General features: G+C 40.9%; 1 pseudogene across 1 annotated transcript; it reads left to right on the top strand.

Annotated features, from left to right (window-relative positions):
- Nucleotides 1-8,481: 8,481 nt before the first annotated feature.
- LOC309852187 (ubiquitin-like FUBI-ribosomal protein eS30 fusion protein pseudogene) lies at nucleotides 8,482-9,030 on the top strand (annotated as a pseudogene). The gene is made up of 2 exons: nucleotides 8,482-8,568; nucleotides 8,621-9,030. The product of its transcript is annotated as a ubiquitin-like FUBI-ribosomal protein eS30 fusion protein pseudogene (transcript).
- Nucleotides 9,031-10,869: the final 1,839 nt, after the last annotated feature.

Here is a 10,869-nt window from a genome sequence, read left to right as displayed (position 1 = left end):
ATTAAGAGTTTCTTGTGTTTTGTCCCTCTCTCTGGTTTCGTCTTATTTTATTTTTTCCTCCCTTGCCCTATGATCCTCTTTTTTGTTTCTTAAATTCCACATATGAGTGAAATCATATGATAATTGTCTTTCTCTGATTGACTTATTTCGCTTAGCTTAGTACCCTCTAGTTCCATCCACATCATTGCAAATGGCAAGAGTTCATTTTTTGATGGCTGAGTAATATTCCATTTTGAATATACACCATGTCTTCTTTATCCATTCATCTGTTGATGGACATTGGGGCTCTTTTCAAAGTTTGGCTATTGTGGACATTGCTGCTATAAACAATTGGGTGCACGTGCCCCTTCAGATCACTACATTTGTATCTATAGGGTAAATACCCAGTAATGCAAATGCTGGGCTGTAGGGTAGCTCTATTTTCAACCTTAGGAGGAACCTCCATACTGTTTTCCAAAGTGGCTGTACCAGCTTGCATTTTCACCAATAGTGTAAGAGGGTTTCCCTTTCTCCACATCCTTGCCAACGTCTGTCATTTTCTGACTTGTTAATTTTACCCATTCTGACTCATGTTTGGTGGTATCTCATTGTGGTTTTGATTTGTATTTCCCTGATGCTAAGTGATGTTGAGCATTTTCTCATGTGTCTGTTGACCATTTGTATGTCTTCTTTGGAGAAATGTCTTTTCATGTCTTCTGCCCATTTCTTGAGTGAATTATTTGTTCTTTGGGTGTTGGGTTTGATAAGTTTCTTTAGAGATTTTGGATATTAGACCTTAATCTGATAAGACATTTACAAATATCTTCTTCCATTCTGTAGGTTGTCTTTTGGTTTCATTAACTATTTCCTTTGGTGTGCAAAAGTTTTTATCTTGATGAAGTCCCAATAATTCATGTCTAGAAAGAAGTTGCACAGCCAAGGTCAAAGAGGCTGCTGCTGTGTTCTCCTCTAGGATTTTGATGGATTCCTGCTCACATTTAGGTCTTTCCTCCATTTGGAGTCTATTTTTGTGTATGGTGTAAGGAAACGGTTCAGTGATGGGGAGTAAGCATCTGTGGTGATGAGCACTGGCTGATGTATGGAAGTGTTGAATACCTATATTGTCTACCTGAAACTAATACAACACTGGGTATTAACTATACCGGAATTAAAATAAAACTTAAAATAAAAACATTTAAAAAATAATAAGGAAAAATTAAAACCCTTATGCTGGAGTGTAAAATAGTGTACCTGATGTGGAAAATAGTATCACAATTCTTTGAAATTTTAAACATAGGATTACCGTAGGATCAGCTGTTCCATCTCTAAGTATGTATCCCCAAGAATTGACCGCAGGAGCTTGAATAGTAATTTGTGGGCTAGCTCTCCTAACAGCATTATTCACAATAGCCAAGATGTGCAAACAACCCAAATGTCTATCAACAAATGAAGGGATAAGCAACATGAAACATAGATCCACAATGGAATATTAATCAGCTCTAAAAAGGAAAGAAATTTTCATGCATGCTATAATATGAATGAATGTTGAAGACATTATGCTAAGTGAGATAAGATCAATATTGTATGACTCCACTTATATGAGGTAAATAGACAAGTTCATATAGACAGAAAATGCAAGGGACTGGGGAAGGTGGGATAGGAAGTTATTATTTACAGAGTGCAGAGTTTTAGGTTGGGATGATGGAACATTCTGGAGATGGGTAGTGATGGTGGTGCACAACAGTGTGAATGCACTTAATGCCATTGAAATGTATAATAAACAAGAGTTAGAATGGAAAATTTTATGTTATGTATATTCTACCACAAGATAAAAGAAAATCGCCTAAGAGGACATGAACACATTTCTGCAAAGAAGATATCTAGATGACCAAAGACACATGAAAAAGGGCTCCACATCACTCAGCATCAGGGAAATACAAGTCAAAACCACAATAAGATACCACCTCAAACCAGTAGAATGGCTAAAATTAAGAAGTCAGGAAATGACAGATGCTGGCAAGGATGCGAAGAAAAGGGAACCCTCCTACACTGTTGGTGGGAATGCAAGCTGGTGCAACCACTCTGGAAAACAGCATGGAAGTTCCTCAAAAAGTTGAAAATAGAGCTACCCTATGGCCCAGCAATTGTACTACTGGGTATTTATTCTAAAGATACAAACGTAGTGATCTGAAGGGGCACGTGCACCCAATGTTTATAGCAGCAATGTCCACAATAGCCAAACTATGGAAAGAACCTAGATGTCCATCAACAGATAAATGGATAAAGAAGATGTGGTATATATATACAATGGAATACTATGCAGACATCAAAAGAAATGAAACCTTGCCATTTGCATTGACGTGGATGGAACTAGAGGGAATTATGCTTAGCAAAATAAGTCAATCAGAGAAAGACAACTATCGTATGATCTCCCTGATATGAGGAAGTCGAGAAGCAACATGAGGGGTTTGAGGGGTAGGAAAAGAATAAATGAAACAAGATGGGATCAGAAGGGAGACAAATCACAAGAGACTCTTTTTTTTTTTTAAAGATTTTTATTTATTTGTTAGAGAGAGAGAGAGAGAGGTACAGAGCGCAAGCACAGGCAGACAGAGTGGCAGGCTAGAGAGGCAGAGGGAGAAGCAGGTTCCCTGCCGAGCAAGGAGCCTGATGTGGGACTCGATCCCAGGACTCTGGGATCATGACCTGAGCCGAAGGCAGCCGCCTAACCAACTGAGCCACCCAGGCGTCCCCACAAGAGACTCTTAATCTCACAAAACAAACTGAGGGTTGCGGTGGGGAGGGGGGAGGGAGAGGGTGGTTGGGTTATGGACATTGGGGAGGGTATGTGCTATGATGAGTGCTGTGAAGCATGTAAACCTGGTAATTCACAGACCTGTACCCCTGGGGCTAATAATACATTATATGTTAATTTAAAAAAAAAAGAAAGAAAGAAAATCACCTAGAAGTCAGAAAGACCAGCGAGAGTCTATGGCATATGAGCCTCACATGGTTTCTTCTCTGTCACCCCTGTATTTCATCTTAATCAAACTTCCAGGTCTGTGGCCAAAACCATAGGTCTTGCTCTCTCCTCAGCTGCCAATCAGAGGTTATCTCCCCAAGAGGGTTGGGCCACAAGCATTGCTCATCTAACTTCAGACTGAAGTGGCTAAATTCCTGACAACCCAGAAGTCAGGGGCTCTTTTCCACCCAGTCCTCGCCAACAAGATGAAGGCTCTAACCCAAGCCAAGAAAGCTAGGGTCACCTCTGTCCAGCTTGCTTACAGGGCAAAGGTTCCATACTGAGAGAGGCAAACAGACAACACAATAACCTATCACTTAACCAAAATCTAGAGTAGTAATTCAGAGACCTTTTTTTTTTAAAGATTTTTAATTTATTTATTCAAGAAAGGGAGAGAGCAAAAATGAGGGAGGGGTAGATGAAGAGAGAGAAGCAGACCAATGGAACAGAGTAGAGAGTCTAGATATGGACCCTCAACTCTGTGGTCAAATAATCTTCAACAAAGCAGAAAGAAATGTCCAGTGGAAAAAAGTCTCTTCAATAAATGGTGATGGGAAAATTGGATGGCTATGTATAGAAGAATGAAACTTGACCATTCTCTTACACCATACACAAAGACAAACTCAAAATGGATGGAAGACCTCAACATGAGGCAGGAATCAATCAAAATCCTAGAAGAGAACATAGGCAGCAACTTTTTGGACATCGGCCATAGCAACTTCTTTCAAGACATGTCTCCTAAGGCAAAGGGAAAAAAAGCAAAAATGAACTTTTGGGACTTCATCAAGATCAAAAGCTTCTGCACAGCATAGGAAACAGTCAATGAAACAAAAAGGGAACCCATGGATTGGGAGAAGATATTCGCAAATGACACTGCAGACAAAGGACTGACATCCAAGATCTATAAAGAACTCCTCAAACTCAACACCCAAAAAACATATAATCATGTCAAAAAAATGGATAGGAGACATGAACAGATACTTCTCCAAAGAATACATACAAATGGCTAAGAGACACATGAAAAAATGTTCATCATCATTAGCCATCAGGGAAATTCAAATCAAAACCACATTGAGATACCACCTTACACCAGTTGGAATCGCCAAAATTAACAGAACAGGAAATACCCAGTGTTGGAGAGGATGTGGAGAAAGGGGAATCCTCTTACACTGTTGGTAGGAATGTAGGCTGGTACAGCCACTTTGGAAAACAGTGTGGAGATTTCTCAAAAAATTGAAAATAGAGCTACCCTATGACCCTGCAATTGCACTACTGGGTATTTACCCCCATGATGCAGATGTATGAAAAGAAGGGCCAGCTGTACCCCAATGTTCATAGCAGCAATGGCCACAATCACCAAACCGTGGAAAGAGCCAAGATATCCTTCAGCAGATGAATGGATAAAGAAGATATGGTCCATATATACAATGGAATATTATGCCTCCATCAGAAAGGATGAATACCCAACATGGGTACATGGGTCTATATCAAGATGTATGGGACTGGAGGAGACTATGCTGAGTGAAATAAGTCAAGAAGAGAGAGTCAATTATCATAGGGTTTCATTTATTTGTGGAGCATAAGGAATAACATGGAGGACATTAGGAGAAGAAAAGGAAAAGAGAGTTGGGGGGTAAATTGAAGGGGGAGATGAACCATGAGAGACTATGACTCTGAGAAATTAACTGAGGGTTTTGGAGCAGAAGGGGTGAGGGGATGGGTGAACCTGGTGGTGGGTATTAAGGAGGGCATGTATTGCATAAACAATGAATCTTGGAACTGAAAAAATAAACTTAAATTTAAAAAAAGAGATTGCCATGACCAAGGAGGGGAATATTTATTTATTTATTCAAGAAAGAGAGAGAGCACAAATGGAGGCGGGGCAGAGGGAGAGGGAGAAGCAGACTCCCCACTGAGCAGGGAGCCCCACATGGGGCTGGATCCCAGGACCCTGGGATCATGACTGGAGCCAAAGGCAGATGCTTAATTGACTGAGCCACTCGGGAGCTCCTAATTTTTTAAGTTTATTTTAATTTAATTTTTTAAAAAAAATTTATTTATTTGTCAGAGAGAAAGTGAGCGAGCAAGCGGGGAGTGGCAGGCAGAAGGAGAAGCAGACTCCCTGCTTAGCAAAGAGTTGGATTTGGGACTCAGTCCCAGGACCCCATGATCATGACCCAAACCAAACACAGATGCTTAATCAACTGAGCCACCCAGGTGTCCCTAATGCAGAGACCTTACCCAAGGGAAGAGGCAGATCATAAGAAAAGAGAGTTCCAAAGCTAACTCCTCGAGGAACTGACTTTATTTGAAATAGAGTATGGGAGAGCGTAATCATAAAACACTCTCAGAAACAATAGCTCCTCTTCATTTAGGGTGTCAAACTAGACCACAGGCCAGCTGGTCAACCAGAGAGAACTATGTAAAGAAACAACTATGAAGAGCCCTCCTGGGGACAGAACAAGCCATGGAGACCAACCTCAGACATTACCCCACCAGAATTTTATTGGATTGGACTGCTGAGCAATTTGTGTGCCAAGACATTGTCAAAAACACTAGAGCAATCACCTGATAATTAGTGCAGCCCAAGGGCTGGGTATAATACAAAATGAGTCACATAGTTAAACAGAAAGATCAAGGGCATAGATAATGGACAAGAGCACTGCCGTTCCAGGGTGACTGTACACACCCTTGGGACTGAGCCCTCTGAGGAGTGATACCAAATGCTATGCACTGCAGGGGGCAGGATGGAGGGAATAGACTTCACTAAAATAGAATAGCCAAATCACAAAACAAATAAATAAGCAAAAACTAAAAACAAGCCCCAGAGAAGAGGGAAGGTAATTGGCATGCAGAATTAATATAATGTATTACCTTAAATGTCCAATTTCCATTAAGTTTGTTTTATTAACAAGACATGCATGCCTGGGTGGCTCAGTGGGTTAAAGCCTCTGCTTTCGGCTCAGGTCATGGTCCCAGGATCCTGGGATCGACCCCCGCATCGTCTCTTTGCTCGGCGGGGAGCCTGCTTCCTCCTCTCTCTCTCTCTCTGCCTACCTCTCTGCCTACTTGTGATCTCTGTCAAATAAATAAATAAAATCTTAAAAAAAAAAAAACAAGACATGCAAACAAATAAGAAAGTGACATCCTTTGTCACTTTGTCACAGGCAATCATTTCATCTGTGTAAGTTACCAGATATCACAGTTAGCAAACAAGACCTCCAAGTACACATTACAAATATTTTTAATGGAAACCATGCTTAAAGAAGTAAAGGGAGGGGGTGCCTGGGTGGCTCAGTGGGTTAAAGCCTCTGCTTTGGCTCAGGTCATGATCCAAGGGTCCTGGGATCGAGCCCCCCATCGGGCTCTCTACTCAGAGGGGAGACTGCTTCCCGCTCTCTTTCTGGCTGCCTTTCTGCCTACTTGTGATCTCTGTCTGTCAAATAAATAAATAAAATCTTTAAAAACAACAACAACAAAAAAGAAGTAAAGGGAGGATCAGCTTCTGGCATGACAGAATGAGGAGCCCCACTGACCCACTCCCCGCTGAAATTGGTGAAGTTATTAACAATTAGAAATCAACAATTCAAAGCCTATGAAAATAATCCTAAGGGTAAACAGCAAGTGAGGAAATACATATTCAGGAAAATCTATGAACCTATGGTAAGAAATGTGATACTGTGGTGTTTGAACCAAGACCACACCCTTTCTTTCTCTTCCAGTCAGACTCTATTCTAGACAGATGGAATGAAGAATACAGGGCTCTTTCCCCTGGGCCAAAAATATAGGGTCTCTCTAAACTTAACTCCCAGCTAGATGACCCTCTTTCCAAGAGGTGCAAGACTTCATTTTTTCACATCTTGCCCCCAGCTACCCGTTCTTGACACTAAGTCTCATGTGAATGTAGTCGAGTTGGAAGATCCCTTCTTCTGCCCAGATTCCACCCATGGAAGGAAGGCTCTATCTTGGGCAAAGTATGCTGAAAATAATGGAGCCCTAAACACCCTATTCTCAGCTCCTGAAGCAGTGGTTCCTCTTGAGGAGAGGGAAGCTAAAAGGATTTAATTTCTTGCCCTCCCAAACAGCTGCTCGAGTGGGAATGTCTCTCAGAGAGAAAAGTACCATACTGCCGACCCTTACTTCCAGGGCCCTAGTCAACAGATTTGGGAGGGCAGATCATAAAACTGATAGCTTCTATTCTACTCTCAAATGAACTTGAGACAGGAAAATTAAAGGGACCCTATAAAAGACTACTTTTTTGGTTCCTTTTCCTTGCTTCTATTCTTGCTAGGGCAGACACCTCTGTCTTACACATGCCTTATAGAACAGAAAACGTATGTCCTCCTTGTAAAATTCAATGAATTAATGATCTCTTTGGAGTATTCCAGAACAATAGATAACATCTAAAGAGTGATGAATGGGTTCCTCATGAATGTTTTCTAAGACCACTGATTCAACAAAACCCCTGGTTCCAGGATATAGGTGACGTATGGAGAATACCTAAACACTCATCTTTGTTCTTAAATGCCTGAAAAGACACATGTACTGGACCTCAATCCTCAAAAATAACAAGACAAAACAAAAAAATAAAAGCCAGACTCCAAGCAAAGACAAGACTCATCCTTCTTTCCTTTCCAAGTCTCCCAGACATTCTGTCTGTGTTTGCACTCTCTCTATGCCTTCAATAAACTGTGTTCTTCCTTCTCACCTCAAATTTGATTTCTGTCCTGTGTGAAGCCAAGGATCCTCTTGACTAGTCCTGCGGACCCCCTTTGGGTCCTTGAACCCAACCAGCTTGCATCAAACTGACTTCATTTGCAACAAAGCATGGAGAATTTCAAGCCTAAGCATGCTCTCAAGAACAGTAGAAGTTGTGAGGAAAGACAGTTAGGTGGAGGTTCATGAATTGAAGGAAGATTCAGGCTAAACTGAAGGCTGAGTAGTTTGCAAGCAAGAACTGGGCAATGGTACATATAGGAAGACCTCTCCCAAGGTCAGAACAAATATCAAACACTGACATAGGAAACTATTTCAGTGGAGCTCAAATTTGATTGGGTTAGTTTGTAGAACAATGTATGCCTCAAGACAGTGTTGAAAACAATAGAACAATCAGCAAAAAAGAAAAGTAAATTTAATAAGCTGAATGTTAATTTAATACATTTAACAGATGGATTGGGAAAAGAGGGGAAGAGAGCCCTACCTAGACTCTCTCTCTAGACCACCGTCATCCCAGGGTGATTGTGGGCCCACATGAAGCTGCACCTTTCTGAGGAGCAAGGGAAGAAGCTTAACACTGGGTGTATAGTGGAGAGACACTACACTTTTATAAAGTAATCCAGCTAGTAACTAAAAAATAAAGAAGCAATGATAAGAACAAGCCTCAGAGGAGGGGGAGTTGTATCTGGTATTGTTCCAATAGATTAGAATGTCTAGCTTCCAACAAAAAAATTATGAGCCAAGGAAACAAGAGAGTACGACCCATGCAGCAGGAAAAGAAGGCAAGAAAAACTGCCTGTGAGAGTGACAAGATGCTGGATTTAACAGAAAAAGACTTCAAAGTTATCACTGTAGATATGTTCATAGGGCTGTGGTGGCCACAGCTCAGTCCCTGACAGGCAGCTCTTTGTCAGTGCTCAGGAGCTACATACCCTCAAGGTGACTAGCCAGGAGACAGTCATCCAGATCAAGGCTCATGTAGCCTCACTGAAGGGCATTGCTCCAGAAGATCAAATCATACCTCTGGCAGGCATGCCCCTAAAGGACGAGGCTACTATAAGTCAGTGTGGAGTAGAGGTTCTGACCACCCTGGCAGTAGCCAGCTGCGGGCTTGGAGGTAAAGTCCATAGTTCCCTAGCTGATGCTGGGAAAATAAGAGGGCAAACTCCCAAGGTAGCTAAACAGGAGAAAATGAAGACAGGCTGAGCTATATGGTGGATTAGTGCTTTGTCAATGTTGTGCCCACCTTTGGCAAGAAGAAGGACCCCAATGCCATATCTGAAGTCCACTATAATCTTGGCTTTCCCCAATAAAGACACTTAGTTCAGTCAAAAAAAAAAAGTGTCCACAGAATTAAAAAATTAATGATTAAGGAAATAAAGGAAGGTATGATGACAATGTTGCATCAAATAAAAAATATCAGTGAAGAGAGAAATTTCAAAAAAATTCTTGTTTTCAATAATTTCTTTTTAAGTGATTTTTCCCAGTTTTATTGAGATATAATTGATAATTTTTTTAAAGATTTTTATTTATTTATTTGACAGACAGAGATCACAGGTAGGCAGAGAGGCAGGCAGAGAGAGAGAGGAGGAAGCAGGCTCCTGGCTGAGCAGAGAGCCCGATGCGGGCCTTGATCCCAGGACCCTGAGATCATGACCTAAGCCAAAGGCAGAGGCTTTAATCCACTGAGCCATCCAGGCCCTTGATATAATTGATAAGTTTAAGGTATACAACAGAATGTTCTGACTTCCAAAAAACTGTGAAATGACTAAAATAGAAATTATTTTCAAAGAATGAAATAGAGATTCTGGAGTTGAAAATACAGTAAGTGAAATTAACTGACGCAAATTGCTCAGTTAGTTAAGCCTCTGTCTCCTGATTTTGGCTCAGATCATGATCCCAGGGTGTCCACGGACATGGAGCCTGCTAGATTTTTTCTCCTGGGGTGCCTGGGTGGCTCAGTGGGTTAAAGCCTCTGCCTTCAGCTCGGGTCATGATCTCGGGGTCCTGGGTTCGAGCCCTACAACAGGCTTTCTGCTTGGCAGGGAGCCTGCTTCCTCCTCTCTTTCTGCCTGCCTCTCTGTCTACTTGTGATCTCTATCTGTCAAATATAAATAAAACCTTTAAAAAAGGGGGGGGTTCTCTCCCTCTTCCTGTGTCCCTCCCCACTGCTCATGCTCTTTCTCTTAAAAAAAATTCACTTAGATGGAAACAGTATATTTGAGCTAGTAGAAGTATATTTGAACTAAACAGTATATTTGAACTAGTAGAAGAAAGAGTTCATGATCTTAGTGATAGATTGAGAGAAATTTGGAAGCTGAGGAAAAGGGAGGAAAAAAAGAATGAAAAAAATGAACAAAACCTCAGAGAACTTTGGAACAACATGAAATGCAGAGTTCAGAAAGGAACAAAAAAATATTTGAAAAACCAGTTACTGAAAACATCCAAAATTTTTGAAAAACAATGAACAGACTTCCAGGAAGCTCAAAGTAGTAAAGAAAGGTGGAGAAATGGTCTTTCAAATAGAGAATTATAGTAAAAAAAAAAACAGAAAATACATAGATGAATCAAATGGGAAATTCTGGAATTAAAAAATATGAGTGGGGTGCCTGGGTGGTACAGTCAGTTGAGCAGCCGACTCTTGGTTTTGGCTCAGATCATGATCTTGGGGTACTGGGACTGAGCCCTGCATCCAGCTCTGTGCTCAGTGTGGAGTCTGCTTTAGGATTCTTTCTCTCCCTCTTCCCCTCCTCATGCTCATGCATGTTCTCTCTCTCTAGAATAAATAAATAAATAAATCTTAAAAAAAAAGAAAGTATGATGAGCAAAATGAAAACTTGATTAGAGAGGCTCAATAGCTGATATGAACTAGCAGGAGAAAGAACCAGAAAACTTGTAGAGGGAGCAATAGAAATTATACAACTGAAGAACAGAGAAAGAATAGATGGATAGAAATAAGCAGAGCCTCCAAGATGTATGGGCTATGCTTAAGCACAACAACATACCTATAACAGGAGTGCCAGAGCAGAGGAGAAAGAGAAAGGAACAGAAAAAATAATGACTTTAAAAATGTCCCTAATTTGTTTGAAAGCATTAATTTACATGTCCAAGAAGCTCAAGGAACTCCATATAATATAAATACAAGGAGGGTA

Source organism: Mustela nivalis, assembly GCF_964662115.1.
Source record: "Mustela nivalis genome assembly, chromosome: 17".
Taxonomy (NCBI): Eukaryota; Metazoa; Chordata; class Mammalia; order Carnivora; family Mustelidae; genus Mustela; species Mustela nivalis.
This window is presented reverse-complemented; position numbering and strand designations above follow the sequence as displayed.